The sequence below is a fragment of the Mus musculus genome, chromosome 10 (assembly GCF_000001635.26).
Source record: "Mus musculus strain C57BL/6J chromosome 10, GRCm38.p6 C57BL/6J".
Classification (NCBI taxonomy): domain Eukaryota; kingdom Metazoa; phylum Chordata; class Mammalia; order Rodentia; family Muridae; genus Mus; species Mus musculus.
Genome location: NC_000076.6, coordinates 96,250,433 through 96,267,413, shown reverse-complemented (window position 1 = coordinate 96,267,413; position 16,981 = coordinate 96,250,433). Strand labels below are relative to the sequence as shown.

Sequence of the window (16,981 nt, the reverse complement as noted above, 5' to 3'; positions counted from 1 at the left end):
GACATCTTTCCACTGCCTTCACCTCCCTAATTAAATACTGATTTGGTACAACTATCTCATATACTTTCCAAAGCCAGAGGATGGATCCCGACTGTTCTAAGTCGATAAGGGTCATTCCCATCTATTCTAGGAACATGCATGGGACAAAGTCTAGACAGCAAGATTTGGAGAGTCAGCTGAGATTCTATTAAAGACACAGAATAGGAGGTAGGGGGTCATTTTCTCCAGGAATTGAATCCTGTAACTGCCCTGCCACCACTGAGCTCTGGAGTTGGCCTTCTTCAGGCAACAGGGCCCTGGAATGAAAACAGGGGTCAAAAACTTAGAAATTACTCAGATTTAGAAATCTGAAGCAAACCCTAAGAAGTCTAGAGAAGGCTTGGTCAGGAACTAGGAAGACGGAGAAAATCAAGTTAGGCTCTTAATCAAGGTGTTGGCCAAACAGAAGAAGCCAGAGGCTTGGACCAGGCTTACCACAGGCTGAAGTGAAATATCCAAGCAGAGAGAGAAAGAGTTGCACCCAGGAGACAACAACTGGAGATAATAATCCTTTCTCAAAAAGAAGCTCTTGACAAAACTCAGGAGGTGACTTGAGGGTCAGCAAAAAGTGGTTTCTGAACCATTAAACACATTCTCGACTGGAAAACTTCACATTCGTGTCAGCTGGGCGAGCCATTTCAGAACCAGCCTCAATGTGGCTATTATTCACATTCATCCCGCCAGTGTGAAAATACGGCTCGAAATGGACTTTGCTATTTGAAATTAAGTGTGATCACACTCAGCAGCCCAGGGAAGCACTCCCTTTATGAGAGGCTGTGAGCCAGGGGGAGGTGGGGGAGGGCGAGCAGGTTTGTGGAAAGAGAAGGGGCTCTTTCTCTGGGACTTTCCCTCTTCACAGTGCCATTCCCCCTCAGTCCCACTCTCCAGGACTCTTCCTTTCACTTCTGCAATTCTTTCCCCCACCTTCAGCATCCTCTTCTCACTTCTCTCACAGCTACCTCTCGCTTAGAAGAAGTATCTGGCCCCTTGTGACTCCGTGAGCTGTCGGAATTAACTACAATCTATTATTTCCCAATAAATCCCCCACCCCCACACCGCAGCTCTTGACAGGACACAACAGCTGAGAATCCCCAGCAATGGCCTGGCCAAGGTACTAAGAAAGACTGGCTCTGTTCCTAGCTCATCCTGGGTCACAAAGAATCCTCCAATAGGATGCCAGGAGAGTTCAAGAAGAGCTGGTCTCTTCTAAGCGCAGCTCTTTGCTTAACCTGCCTTTGATTTCCCAGGAGTTTCAGGATGAGTGTATGCTAAGAAAAGGCGAGGTGCCCAAAAGACAAGAGTTCAGAAAAAGATGATTAAATTCAACATGGCTAGCAAGTAGGCACTGCTCAACACTTCATAAAAGGTAGACAAATACAAAAATGCTGATCAGAAGAAGTAATATTTGGTTATAATATAGAAGCACAAGTATTTGTGTGTGTGTGTGTATGTGTGTGTGTGTGTGTGTAGGGCAGTTAATACATTCATAAACATTTGCTCCCTTTCTTAGCATTTGTGTCCCTCACTGACGGGCCGTGGCTGGGGGACTTGAGGGTATGTCGAATTGATATAAGTATATAAAAAATTTCCTGGCTAACGATGCTGACACTTCTGCCAAAATTATGTTTATTTGTTAAAACATATACTTCATTCTGTTGTTGCAGAACTAAATCCAACCCCATCGTAACTGGGGAAAGGGTGATTGGGTTTCATGGTGATGTACCAGCTAGTGTCTTGTGGGGGCGTTAAGGTGCCAGCTGCTCCTTGGGCATTCCTTTTTATTTCCAGTCCGTAGACTGTTTTTCCACTCTTTTTTGTGTGAGGCAATTGGGATTAGAGGGGTCTTTGTAAGTGACAGAGGCGGAGATGGCAGCAGCATCTCCCAGATCCCTATGCACAGAGACAGCCTGGAAGGCCAGGCTCAATGCTGGCTTCGTTTGTCACTCCCCTCCGAAAGAAAAGGTCTTCCAAAAGAAGGAGTCTCTGTTGGAAACCTGTAAAGCAAGGGACTTGGGCCTTAGGGCTGATGTTTCCAGAATGCAGTCTGAAAAGCACCAAGCTAGGATCACCTTCAAGGCAGATCAAACAATCCCATGTTGGCAACAGGCCTCTGGAGTTTTCCATGCACCTCTGTCAGGTGGTGGCTGGGGGCATTTTCTAGGGTTTCTGTCTGAGGGCTAAATGAGTTTCGGGGCTCCTCCTTGATTCTTTGAAGGATTTATCATTATTTTTACCCACTTGAAAATTCCAAACTGCCACAAGTGTCCCCTTGACTGGCTGGTTTACCCAGTGCGGCTGGAACAGGGCCAGCCAGATTGTCCTCTGCTGAGTGGGCCACCCAGTCTCCCCTAGAAAGCCTGGCCTCTTCAATTGAGCAACCTCACAGCACAGCGTGCGCATGCACACACACACACACACACACACACACACACACACACACATTGAATAATGTAGGGGGCAGGGTTGTTTGTTTATATTGTTGTCATTTTTGATATTTAAGTTCTGGGCAAAACAAGCACCTACAATGCCCCAGTGAACACTCCCTTTTGTTTTTTTAAGGATAGAGAAAGACAAAGTGGAAAGGAAGCCGCCCTCTCCTCTCTCCCTTCTCCCTCCATCACAGAATCAAAACACTCATTCTATGGACCTTACAGAGGTGGAAGGCTCAAGAAAATTATGCCTTGTCTGTTTCCTGGCTCTGCATGAAAATCCTGGTGCTCAGCAGCTGTTCCGGTTGCTTAGAAAGTCTTTTTTTTTTTTTTTTTTTTTTTTTTTTTTTTTTTTTTTGCTTAGAAAGTCTTGATGCAAGAAGGTCAGGCGTGGGAGTGGGTGGGGCTCACCGGCTGGCAGGGTTGGGGACTGAGAGTTAATATTTTTGTTAGAGAGAGAGAAAAAGAGAGAGAAACAGACACCGAGAGACAGAGGGACAGAGAGACAGAGAAAGATATACAGAGAGACTCAGATAAACACACACAGACACAGAGACAGATAGTAAGATACAAAGACACAAAGACACAGAGAGAGAGAAAGAGAGAGGGAGAGAAAGAGGAAGGAAGGGAGGGAGGGAGGGAGGGAGGGAGGGAGGGAGGGAGGGAGGGAGGGAGGGAGGGAGAAGTCAGGGACAGAGACACACAGATACCAAGATGCAGAGAAAGAGAGAGATAGAGAAAGACTCAGAGATAAACATACACATACAGACACAGAGAAAAAGAGAAACATAGGCAGACAGACAGACATAGACACACACACACAGAGAGAGAGAGAGAGAGAGAGAGAGAGAGAGAGAGAGAGAGAGAGAGAGATCCTATTTCTGAATACTGTTATCAGAAACTGGTTTCAAGCAAACACAACTGGATAGTGTGGTGTGGTGTGTGCGTGAGGAGGTGGGTTGAGGAAAAGAATGTAGAGGCACAATCCACTTAACCTTTAAATCTGTGCTCTCTTTCAACGCAGAAAATGTTTAAAATTTCAGCCAAATGAAAAGCAACCAAATGGTTGAGAAAGCCTTTATGACTAAGAAGGGCTGCAATGGAAAAATGTAAAAAGAGAAGTTAAACCAGCTGGTGCCTTTAATTTGGCTTTCCCTCCTTTCTTACACACCCCCTCCCCCAGCTTAAAACAGGAAAAACGGTCTGCATAAATACCCAGTGTTTTTCCTAGTGTTTAGTCCGAACAGAATTCTTCATGGGGCTCCGTTTACTGCCTCTCCTGGGACTGGGTGTGAAAGAGACATTTCACCCCTGGGTCACAGGTCACCGGCTGCTCCGATTTGTTAGGCAAGCTTCCATCTCTCCTGTATAGGTAGGATTCAGGAATCAGAACTCCGGGCAGAGGTGAGGGGAAGGTCAATAGCTATTTCTTTCCCCTGTCATTTTTATAAGACTATTTCTACTTCTATTCTTTTAACATACCCAGAAACAAACCTCTAAAGCTCTTTTTCAGAGCACACAATACCTTTCTAGTTTCTTAAGTGATGCATGCATTTAATAAACACTACTTAGGTACTGTCGACAACACTAGGCATTGTCTTGAGTGCGTGGGAAACAAAGATGCCTAAAATTAATTCCCAAACACAAGGGCAGATACCGAGACAAATAATTAGGGCACTTATGCTAAGCATGATAAATCCAAGGAACTGGAAAAACCTCTTGCTGCCTAATAGTGAAGGGCAAGGAAGGCTTCCTGGAGGTGGTGGTAATGAAACTGAGTTGTGAGCCAGCAAGGAACACACTAGATTCGAAAAAGAAAGGCTTTTAGACCGTGGTTTCCCTCGAGCTGAAAGAACTGGCTGCAGTATTCTGCTGTGACTAAGATTCCAGGAAACCTTGGAATCTTATGTGAAATGGTCAGACAGGCTAAGGGGGTTCAGAGTTTGAAAGCAGAGAGCCCTGAAAAGAACCATGAAGGATAGAGTAGTTTGTGCTACTGGAAAACGATACTTGTACATCGTTCAAAAGCAGTGGTCCTCAACCGTCCTAATGCTGTGACCCTTTAATACAGTTCCTCAGGTCGTGATGACCCCTAACCATAGATTATCATTCTTTTTGGTCGATGCTTTATAACTGTAGTTTTGCTGCTGTCGTAAATCGTAATGCAAATATCTGATATGCAGGGTGGGGGTCTGGACCCATAGGTTGAGAAATACTGTTCTAGAGTCATTGTCTGGAAAGATAAAAACCAGCCATGGAGAGACAGCCATTTCAGGCAGCACTGATTTAGGGCTGTGAGGAAGGAGCGCTTCAAGAGCTGTGGGGGACTTGTGGAGGGAGACCACAGTGTGGGAGAGGCAGGAGGAATCTCTTCAGGCAGGCTTACAAGGAACACAAGCATAGCTGGGAATAGAGCTATAGAGTTGAGGCAGTCATTGTGAACAGCTTTGACAGTATGCCTCCTGGTCTACTACCCACCTGGGATTTCCCTACTTGGTGGTAGTGTTTCGGTCCAGGATACACAAAGACTTCATAGTTCCCTACCACTCTTCATGTAACCTGGGGGGTGTGGTGGGGGGTAACAAACTGAAAAAGCACGTATTTAACACTGAATTTACAACTGGCCAGATGCAAAAATTGCTTAGATAAAGCTAACACGGACAGCACCAAGCTGATCTGTAGAAAAACAATTAAGAACATAGCGCAAGAGAGGGACAGTACAGTGGACAGATGGACGGATGGATGGGGATGACAAAGGTACCCTTTGTGGTACTCTTAAAATGAATGATCTCTGAAGGTGTCCCAAGTAGGGAAGGGGGATCATCAGGCATTTTCAGTGTTAAATCCTGTTTTAGGAAGTTGGTGGGAAGACCAAAGATACCTGCTAAAGAGATTACATTTAACCTCTAGAAACACTATAGAATTTTGAGAGTTTTCAGGTTCCTGTTTCCATATAAATTCAAAGTATAAACGCCAAAGCACACAGAATCCCCTCAAAGTAAATCTGAAACACTCATGAGTTTTCACGTTACTCTGGTGGCACTTAAAGAATATAGTAATTTGGGCAAAGTTTGGTAGAAATATCCAGTAGTCCAAATGACTTCCAAGATGCACAGTAATATGACAAGAAACTGTGTTTACTAAATATCAAGTCTGTAAGCCTCTGTCATCTTTATAATGATTTAGCCAATTGGTTTTTCATTCTTAGTTTTACCTGTATTAGATACATCATATGCTAGCTGTGTTTTTATAGTCTATATTTTACTATGCTTTGACATCTTAGGGCTTTGCAGACCAGAAAAAAAATGAATTCATTATTTTTTTTAAAATACTAAACAGCCTGATTTTTTAGCAAAAATTTTAATGTACAAACCAGCTAATGGAGACTCCATGACCATGACCCATGTGCCTCTTGATATCATGGGTCCCAAATGCTACCCTCTTCCTGAAACCTAGAGCCTTCTAGAAGAATCCAATCTGACTGCCTGTCTTACACACCAATTCCTATGAAAAGGGAAATAAGGCTGCTGCCCCAGCTTTTCAAACCTCCCGAAAAACCCCAGGACTTCCCCATGTGGCTCCAGGCAGAGCATACCTGATCTTGAGAAATATAAGCAATAAACTCATCCCGCAAGGGCACTCACCTCTGCCACTTTACCATAACTTACAACAATTAAAGCTCATGTATATTTTATTTTGAGACACAGGCCACGGACTGCACTCAGGATCGCGAGCAAGCTAGGCACAGAGTCTACCACTGAGCTAAATCCCTAGGCCTTCCCAGGCAAATTTGAAAAACTGTCTGACAAGAAAGTCAATAAATATCTTTATTGGGTATGGAAATATCCAATAATGAGTAAGGAAATATCTCTACTCAAAGTATGTCTCCTTTACCAATATTAAAGCCATAGCTCCTGTGGTCCAAGACCATCACAGTCTCTGGGTACCGTTTGTGAGAAACTGGGGCTCAGAGTAACTCACACATTGCAAAACAATACCCAGAAATTATGGCCTGTCAGACAGTGCTGTTTCTTGATTCCATTGATCTACCTGTCTGTCACTGTACCAGTACCATGCAGTTTTTATGACAATTGCTCTGTAGTACAGCTTAATGTCAGGCATGGTGATTCCACCAGAGGCTCTTTTATTGTTGAGAATAGTTTTTGCTATCCTAGGTTTTTTTTATGATTCCAGATGAATTTGCAAATTGCCCTTTCTATCTCAGAGAAGAATTGAGTTGGAATTTTGATTCCAGAAGAAATGAGGCTAGGTCTCTTGCCCAGCCAATGCACCTATTTTACTGTATCTCTCTGGGTTAAATGCTACTTTTGTTTGCCAGGGTGGATTAACTGTTCCAATAAAGAACTGTAAATTTCAATTATGTAAGATAATAAAAACATATTCCTCAGTCACTAAGAACACAGTGCAGGTGTTCACAGTTGGACAGCTGTCCCGGCTGCCTCCATAACTCAGAAAACAGATCCTTTACTTGTGACGCTGCCATTTTGAAAACATGCTTCCCAAGGTTGCTAGAAAACCAGGAAAACTGTGGAAACATTAAGACATAGACTCAAGTGTCAACTGGGTATTCTATGTATGCTCTGATGACCAGATACAGTCACTTGATACACAACCCCAACACACACACACACACACACACACAGAAGAGGGAAGGAAGATACAATGGGCTAGGAAATGAGGTCTCTGCCAAGCTATGTCCCACAAATTCTTCTCAAGGAAAGAGAGCTAAACTCTAGCATTCACCCAAGCTTTCCAAACAGATCAAGCTGTACCCAGGCTTACAGTCTAAGGGTGAGGTGACTTTGGGCTGGTCATATGATCATGTAAATCAATGGATCTTAATCTACTGGGGAACGTGAATCTGATAAAATGTGGGAAATTATCATCTCCACAATTACGAAAGATATTTTGTCGGTGTCCTGCTTTGTTATCACCGCATCGATTTCCCATGATAACCTGAGTGATGTCTGAAGATTCTGCTTTGTTTACTCGCTTCTTCCTAAAGAGTTGTCCGTGGATACCACCCCAAACCTTCTAAGGGCAGGCAAGTCCATGCGTGAACTGGCTCTACCCACCTGTCATTTTGTGGCTGCTTGGCTTTTTGTGTTCCCTCCCAACTGGCCTCTCTTTGTCTCCTCACTTGGCCTTTGCATATCCCACAACTGATTCCTCCTCATCCTTTCTAATCTGCATTCGGATCTCAGCTCAGTTGTTGTCTTATAAAAAGCCTTAACCAGAAAACAAAGTAAATCATATTTCTTATATTTTTCTCAAAGTCCCCTTATAAGCATCTTTCTTAACATTTGTCACGGGTTGTCATCAGCTGTCTGTGTGAGGATAAGGTGTGCCGCAGTCTCATTCCAACTAGAAGGTCCTTCTGGGTAAAAATTTAGGCTGCCTGAGCCACTGTTAAGCGCCCGGCTTAGTTTGGCTGATAAGAAAGGGCACTCGTATTTATGTAAGACATGACTAATCGAATACCAATGCTTCACACTCTCTTGCAGTGCTGATGGAGAGAAAAGCAACAGCCGAATCACTTTCTCATTCTGGGGAATGAATGTGGCTAGAATGAATGGGCCAGGGATTGGTCACAGGCAGTGACTTCCCTTTCGAGGTGTCACCTTGTCCCTGAGTTCATTTCCAATCCGTTCGGAGAATGAAGCAGGGAAGTATTCTGCCATTCTTTTCTATTATTGTAAGGAGAGGTGTCCATGCATGGACTAAGGCCCGCTGAAGGGAAGACCGCTTACTGAACACATTGATTGGTAAATTCTAAAACTGAAGAGATCGATATCCAGACATAATTTAAAGGTTTCTTCACAACACTCAGTTGCATTATCTCAGTAGTCTTAGTGCTTTCAAAATACTGTGAAACAAACCTCACCCCGCAGGTTTGGCATTTTCTAGAAAAGATAAAGCTAATAGATTATGACGTAGTCTGGAAGGGCTCAAGTTGACCCAGGTTGTTAGTCCTCTAGGGGAGAACGAGACATTAGACAGTGTGCCTCATATGTTAGCAAAGTCCATGACTATCCAAAGAGTCTCTCCATGGGGTTGGATTTTACAATCTTATCAGTCTGGGACTCCAGATGTCCTTCGGCAAATGACCAGGGATTGAAGAGAAAGGCCTAGAAGAAGCCTGTCTTCCCTCTAATGCGGGTTCATTTTATCCCTGTATGGAACTTCCTCGGTCAAACAGATCTGAAAAGGAACACAGAAAATGGACAAGGGACAGAACCACACCTGACCTACAGTCAGTAAGCGGAGCAACATATCAGTGCTTCTCTAAGGTGATGAAGATGGGGGGGGGGGGCATTTGTTACCGTAACATAACCCTGACTGGTACACTCTATTCAATGGACAATAAATACGTCTAGTTGAACTCACATTCTGAGTCAGAGAACCTGAGTGACAGAAGAGTCCAAGTCCACTTGAGCAGGTAACCCCTCATTTTTATCCAATGAACCAGTGGTTTCCAACCTTCCTAAGGCAGTTCTTCATGTTGTGGTGACCCCCCCACCCCACCCCCACCAACCATAAAATTACTTCACTGCTACTTCATAACTGCAATTTTGCTACTGTTATGAATCGTAATGTAAATATCGAATATGCAGGATATCTGGTGTTCGACCCCTGTAAAAAGGTCGCTTGACCCCTAAAGAGGTTGCGACCCACAGGTTGAGAATGCCAACAGCTGCCAGTCAGAAAAGCACGTGTTCAGGAATAAGGGAGAAAGGGGACAGAGCCAAGCACTGAAGACAGAGCATAGTCTGCATTTCTTGGCTGGAAAGAGACAGGAACCACCTGCCTGGGAGTTTTCTTTGTTTCCTATTGAATTTGCCAAGAGAACTGCATTACAGAGAAAACTGATAAAAAAAAAATCCCTGTTATCTAGAAGGGATTTCCTTTTCTGGGAAGGAAATTTTTAAAGAGAGCTTTATCTCCTGATTTACACTGAAGTAAGATTAGTTAGAGCTCGCTGACGTATCCTCTTGATAGCATCACCGCAGAGAGAAAATGCAGAAGAAACTCACCAAAGACAAAAATGGTTTACATAAACTATCTGCTGAGCCCATGATGGTGCATTCATAAGGTAAATTCACTGTTTAGAGATGGGTTTCTTTTGTGTCTATATATTAAACACAAGAAACAAAAATGAGTGTCTGAGCCCAGTGTATGTGCCCTGGGTGCCCTCAAAAGCCAGAAAAGGTCTTTGGATCCCCTAGAACTGGAGTTCTAAATAGGTGCGATCTGTCTTGTGGGTGCTGGGAACAGAACTTGGGTTCTCTGTGAGAGCATCAAATGCTCTTAACTGCTGATCCACCTCTCCAGCCACATAAGCTAAACTCTTACTTCACACACACCCTCAATTACCTTCTCTTTTTTTCTTTCTTCCTTACCACAAATCTACTCATGAGAGTCCTTGGAAGGTTCAGAAATGATTGACACAAGTATAAACACAATATATACTATGTATATATAATACACATGTATAATATGTGTACATTATATTGTGCTTATATATAATGTACATTATATATGTAATCAATATATAATGTATATAACACATTTATAACAATATTTTATATTGTGAAAGCTAAATAAAAATTAAGTGCAGTTATTTTTTAGGAATTCAGTCCACACCTCTAAAATAGTAAAAGGACTTGCCAAGTACCAAATCTTTAAACCTTGAAAGATATCCTCTAAAAATTATTTGGGATTTGCAGGAGGTTTGACAGTTTCTTTTAAGCATTCTAAAGTATATTCCCATGTCCCCCAGGCTGGCTGGACATCAACAAACTCAGTTCAACTTCATAAGCTTTTCTTCATGCCCGTTGGCACCATAAATTCTACCCTCATGTGCAACTTGACACTTAAAAGTTGACATTATTGTACTGAAGAGGTTCTTTGTCGTAGACTTTCTATTTCAAGGTCAATCCCAGTTAAATGCTCCATCCCTTCCTCCATATCCTTGGTATTTGAATCATGGTATGTGGTTATCAACTTTTATTCTCTGTTTTCAAGCAACATTTCCCTTCCCCTAAATGTGTCAGGTCTTTGAGATATTCAATAAGACGTATGTACAGAAGCAGTCTCGACAGCCCATCACTGACACCAGTTTTAGATAGCTGAGCATGGCTACAGAATTAGTCACCTAAGAGTCTCATCCGGAAACACAACCAAACCGGAAGTCAGAGCAGTTAAGAGTTATGTACGGTGTCTGAGACTGGCAAGGTTTTCTGGAAATCTAAGAAATTATATTGAATTACTCTCATTACATTTTCAAAAGCCAGGTTTTTTTTTAAATTTTAAGTAAATATAATGAAAGAATTGGCCCTAATTCATCCACCCGAGGCCAGAATTTCCAAAATCTGCAATGGAAATAAAAATCTCACTTTCTACCAAAAGTCCCAGCGTGAAGCATGACATCTCCATGGTCACTCATAGCTATAGAGTATCCCACGGAAGTTTTAAATGTGGTCATAAAAATAAATGGCAAATTTTAACGCCACAGCTAAGGGTATGCCTCATCCTATCCCTTACATTGTGGGAAGAACGAGTTGTTATTTTTATAGCAAATAAGCAGAAATACCCCAGACAGTATTTCCCATTCAATGCACCCTGGCATTACTCCTACCCATCCTGAATACTTTTAAAAGGCAGACAGTTACATACAAGGCACAAAGGAAAATGGCTCGACATCATAGTAAAAGTATCTCTGACTCAAAAATCCTGGCCTCGCTTGATTTATTTTCTTTTGAATCAGTTTTAAGAGACTCACTTCCCTGACTAGACAGATGGATCCGCAGGTAAAAGCACATGCCCCTCTTGCAGAGGACCCCATGTTCAGTTCCCAGCACCTATACCAGGTAACTCACAACTGCCTTTAACTCTAGTTCCAGAAGACCTGAAACCTCTGGCCAACACACACACACACACACACACACACACGCACACACACACACACACACACACACACTCACACTCACACACACACTCACATAAGTAAAAATAATAATAAATCTTCTTTTTAAAACATCTAATGATCACTTAAATATATACAGTGTGCATCTATAAAATACAAACTGAATCTTGTAATCCCTCTTAAGAAAATTCAGACACATAGACGATGCGATTTGAGTTGTGATACCTCATCATCCTATCAGTGAATGAGAGGGTGGCTTCCCCTTACCCCACAACTCCTTTTCCTCAAGCTGTCTCGGGTCTAGAGCCTAACTCTGACTCCAAATATTTCTTAATGTGTACAACACAGGACAAGAATCATTCAGACCCAGGAACTAATGCTAACTTATAACAATAGCCACTCCGCTAGGAAACCCACTTGTAAGGGAAGCAGATTGCTGAAGAAGACCCACCCATGGTCCTTTTTCATGAGTCACCAGGGAAATAGCTTGTCTTCCATCCTTTAAGAAAGAGAAGATCTCACAGATGAAGCACTTTTTGGCAAAGGCTGTTCCTGGTATTTCAACGTGATAAGCAATTCAAGTTCAACAGATAAACCAAAATAATGACGGCAATAAGGGTGTAATCGTAGCCATGTGTCTCTGTGCTCTAGGTGCCTCTCATTCAGTGCTTTGACAGTGGCATCTGATGCACAAAATGTCTACCTGCCCACCTCTTCTCCTACTCTCCACCCACTCTGAGGAGAAATCACGCTCCCATAACCCTGAGAACTGTCGGCTGCCATTACTCTGAAGGACATAATTGCAGGGTCTGAGGAGGAGAGTCAGCATAATTAGAACTAAATGATGATCAAATTGTTTTCAGGAGATTGGTAATTGTACCTTAGGCCTTAAGATAACTGAACATATGCCAAGTGGCCTCACCCCAGACCTAAGGCAAGTACATTTCCCATGTGTCATGTGTCACTGTGTTCTAGTGTATCTTGGACGGTGTCTCATAAGTTGTTCTTTTTTTTTTTTTTTTTTTTTTTACATTCCCACACAATTATATTTACCTATGACAGGGTATGTGATTTCCCATGACCAAAGACTTCTACTGAACAACTATGTGCCACTGTAGAAAATTCTGTCTTTTCATAGTGGAAAAGTTCTCTTGCCATCTTATTTAAGCTGCTTAATCCATTCCTGCTGTCCTCTAATTCAACCTGGGCCACATGCTTGAGTTCATCAACAGCCCATTGACTTCTCCCCAGGCATAGAACTTGAATGGATTTCTCAGTTTCCTTTACAGCTAGGCTCTTATATGCAACTGAGATATCATCAGCAGAACATGGGCAAAAGTAATGGGTGCCACCCCCCAGGCCTGAACAATAAAACCTTCTCCTCTGTGATCCTTATTTTTTTCCTAGATGACTGGAGAGGACCCTCAGGACTCGTATTAGGTGGTAGACATAATAGATGGAAGAAACTTAGTCCCTGAAAGTCTATAAGTAACCAACATTACATTCTGCTTTGACTTGTGATGAATAAGAGGGAAATAAGAGTGTATCTTGCAGGGGCCCTCTTCGGGTTTTGGTTTTGGTTTTGGTTTTGGTTTTGTTTTTGGGTTTTTTTTTTAAATCATTTCACATTTTCTTCTTCTCTTCTTCTTCTTCTTCTTCTTCTTCTTCTTCTTCTTCTTCTTCTTCTTCTTCTTCTTCTTCTTCTTCTTCTTCTTCTCCTTCTCCTCCTCTTCCTCCTCCTCCTCCTCCTCCTCCTCCTCCTTCTTCTAAGAACACACATGATGCACATTAACTACACTCAGAGCAGCCCAAGTGAGTAAGCAACCAAGTTACAACAGGAGAAGAACAGAAATTTAGATCCATAGATTCGGTGGACGACCGTCAAGCTACAATCTTGTCTATTGGATAAATTAAGGGCTCTGGGAGCGGAGTCATGCAGACCCATTTAGATCTCATTCACAGAAGCCTTCACACAGCAGTATCCCAGAGATAGTTATTTTACTCAGATCTGTAGAAGATTTTGGAAAAGATTTTTCAAAGGAGATGACACAAGAAGTGGTCTTGGTGGAAGTGACTGTCACAGAACCAGAGAAAGAAGACATGGCAAGAAGGGAGAGCAACAGCCAAGCAGGAAGTGTGTGGTTTTAAAGGTTCCTCTGACAGCACTAAGAAAACACAGAGATTGGAATCCTGCCTCTCAGATCTCCAAGCTTCAGTGGGAATGAGCAACTGGAAGAACCACATCAGAAGGAGACAGACAGTTTGAAATCTGCAAACCTGCAAGCCTGAGATCCTTAACACTTGGCCTTGATGCCAAATGTAATGAGTAGTGTTACATCAGCACTAAATAGCACCAAGAAACATTGGCTTCAAATATAGGTAAATAAATTATATCTTCTCCATTGTTCCACAACTACACTAAGAAGATATATTGTAAAATGAAATGTTGGTTAATTGTAGCGCTTGGAACATCCCTCTGATGGTTTTAACCAGAATCTCCATCCTAAAGAAGAAAAGAGAAAGGCACCACCCTAAAAAGCTCATTTAAACCTGCTTGCCTGCCCAGTGCCCTACCAAGAAAGACCTTCACAGTGGGAACTAGGGCTGCAACATGTGTGAATGCTTAGGGCAAAGACTGCGGTCTGATGCATTAACTCAAATAATAAACATAGCATTTCAGCCAACATAAAATATTTCCTCATTCAATGTATGTTTCTGATGCCTACCATGTATCAGGTATCCTCTGAAGCTTGGGGATCCGCCAGTGGCTGGGATGAGGGACGCTTCTATGTATGTTTTGTGTAGTCTCAAAGACAGACAACTAACTGACAAGTACTGAGCCGGAAGACAGCTTTGCATCCCTGTAGATTGTAAGAGGTATAAGAAAACAGGCCAGTTTTCCTGGGTATAAAAACTGAGGAAAGACCTTACAACAAGGTAGCATATGAAGTCACCCTGGAATCTCAATGAGGACTTGACACAGAACACCTTAGGCTACAAAAGCAGCAGAAGTAGACATTCCAAAACAAGAGAGAATTTCACATGTCTGAAAAATATCATTCATGTATTCATAGCACTCAGTGGTCAGTGTGGAGGTTAAGAAAACTAGAGACAATGAGGGCACATCATAAAAAGGGGTTAAGGACATTAATTTGATGCTCAGCCTTTCTAATCACAAAAGGAAATGGTAAAAACAACAAACCATCCTTCCACACTATCAAACTTATCTTAAAATGATTTTCAAGGCTGGGGAGATGATTTCCATCACCTGTGTTTGACTCCTCAGAGCTTGCATGGAACCAGACATAGTAGTGGACACACCTATAACCCAAGTGCTCTGGGGAAAGATGGGAGGTGGAGACCAGATGATCCCCAGAAGCATCTTGGGCTAGCTAGCCAGCTGTATATAACAAAGAACAATAAAAGGCATTGTCTTAAACGAGGTAGAAGGTGAGGACCAACACCCAAGGTTGTCATCTGACTACCACATGAGTGCTGTTCTGTCTCATACACATGCATGCCCATGCATTGGATTATGCACCCACAGAACAAAGCTTTCTTTCTTTTCAAAGACTTGTTTATTTATTTATTTTATGAATACATTGTAGCTGTCTTCATGTACACCAGAAGAGGACATCAGATCCCATTACAGATGGGTGTGAGCCACCATGTGGTTGCTGGGAATTGAACTCAATACCTCTGGAAGAGCAGTCAGTGCTCTTAACTACTGAGCCATCTCTCCAGTCCCAACAAAAAGCTTTTTACATGAGTATGACTTTTAAGGAAAAGTATGTCTTCAATGCTGATCAAGGTATGTGTTGGTAGTATCTGTTGGGTAGATTTATAAAGACTTCAGAGTTTGTGTGACCTATACCCAGTAATCCTGTTCTAAGAAACTATTCTAAGGAAATAATAAGTAACTCTTTCACCAATGGTGTTCTTTACAAAGTTATCTAATATAGATTTTGTGATAATTTTTAAGTCAAAAATCAGCTTCAAAAGAGTAGATGCAACACTTTGAAGCCTTGCAACATGGTAAAAATCATTCCCAAATGGACTAAGAAAATATATATAAGTTAAAGATCTAATACTTCTATAGAAAGAATTTGGTCATTACCTCAAAATTCATATATTAAAATTATATTCCCAGTGTGATTATGGCACAAGAGAAGGGTTTTCAGGAACTGAACTTAGAATAGAAAAAGTCACTCCCACTGTGAAAGAACACAAAAAGAAGGTAGCCATCCATGGACAAGAAGTGAACCTTTACCAAATGTGGAGTCTGGCTGGCTCCTGCCAATCTTAGATAGCTAAGCTTCCAGCACTGTGTACAAATAAATACACAGTGCTCATAAGTTACCCTGCTATACCTTATAACACAAAGAGGACAAGGACAATCACAAAACAAATGCTGTCAATTGAGATTTGATGAGATAACAATAACCTCCTATAGCAGCATTCTACTTTTATTGTTGTTGTTTTTTATTAGATACTTTATTTACATTTCAAATGTCATCTCCTTTCCTGGTCTCCCCTCCAAAAATCCCCCTATGCCATCCCCACTCCCCCTGCTCACCAACCTACCAACTCCTGCTTCCCTGTCCTGGCATTCACCTATACTGGGGCATAGAGCATTCACAAGGCCAAGGGCCTCTCCTCTCATTGATGTGCCACAAGGCCATCATCAACTACATATGCGGCTGAAGCCTTGAGTCCCTCCATATGTACTCTTTGGTTGGTGGCTTAGTCCCAGAGAGCTCTGGGGGTACTGGTTGGTTCATGTTGTTGTTCCTCCTATGGGGCTGCAAACCTCTTCGGCTCCTTGGGTTCTTTAAGTATTCAAATACAGAGGACCTTTATGTCTGCATTAGTAGTAACAAACAAAAACAAAAAATAGGCAAATAAAAAGTCACATGCCTTGATGGGTTAAGTTCCAGAGGGAAAAAAGAACTTTTATCCTTTTAAAGATGATATAGAGTAGATGTAGCCACACCTGAGAGGAGTACCTTGCAGGGACCCTGAAGTATACAGGTCCCACTGTGGGGTGTCATGAAAAGGCTTGAATGAAGGAAAAGTTAGCTAGCCCTTATTAACAATGAAGGTTGGGGAGTGAAGACTAGAGTCCAGTGAAGCACCAGAAGGAAACCAAATTGCTCAGCCAGAATCCCCTCCTAACACATCCCATCCTCCTCATGGTCATACAAAGGAGAGGGCAGAGTGGGGGCTGTGATGGTTTGAGTATGCTTGGCCCTGGGAGTAGCACTATTAGGAGTTATGGCCTTGTTGGAGTAAGTATGGTCTTGTTGGAAGAAGTGTGTCACTGTGGGGGTGGGCTTTGAGACACTTTTCCTAGCTGGCTGGAAGCCAGTCCTCTTCTGTTCGCCTCTATAACAAGATGAAGAACTCTCAGCTCCTCCAGTGCCATGCCTGCTTAGATACTGCCATGCATAATGCTATTGCAATGATAATGGACTGACTCTCTGAAACTCTAAGCTATCCCCAACTAAATGTTGTCCTTTATAAGAGTTGCCTTGTCATGGTGTCACTTTACAGCAATGGAAATCTT

The 16,981-nt window shown here is 42.4% G+C and overlaps 1 long non-coding RNA gene across 1 annotated transcript in view; it reads left to right on the top strand.

Moving 5' to 3' along the window:
• Positions 1 to 8,505: 8,505 nt before the first annotated feature.
• Gm40747 overlaps positions 8,506 to 16,981 on the top strand; it is a 32,577-nt gene continuing 24,101 nt past the window's right edge. The window contains exon 1 of the long non-coding RNA XR_001779846.2: positions 8,506 to 8,779. This is a non-coding gene — a long non-coding RNA (predicted gene, 40747). The remainder of the gene's footprint in view (positions 8,780 to 16,981) is intronic.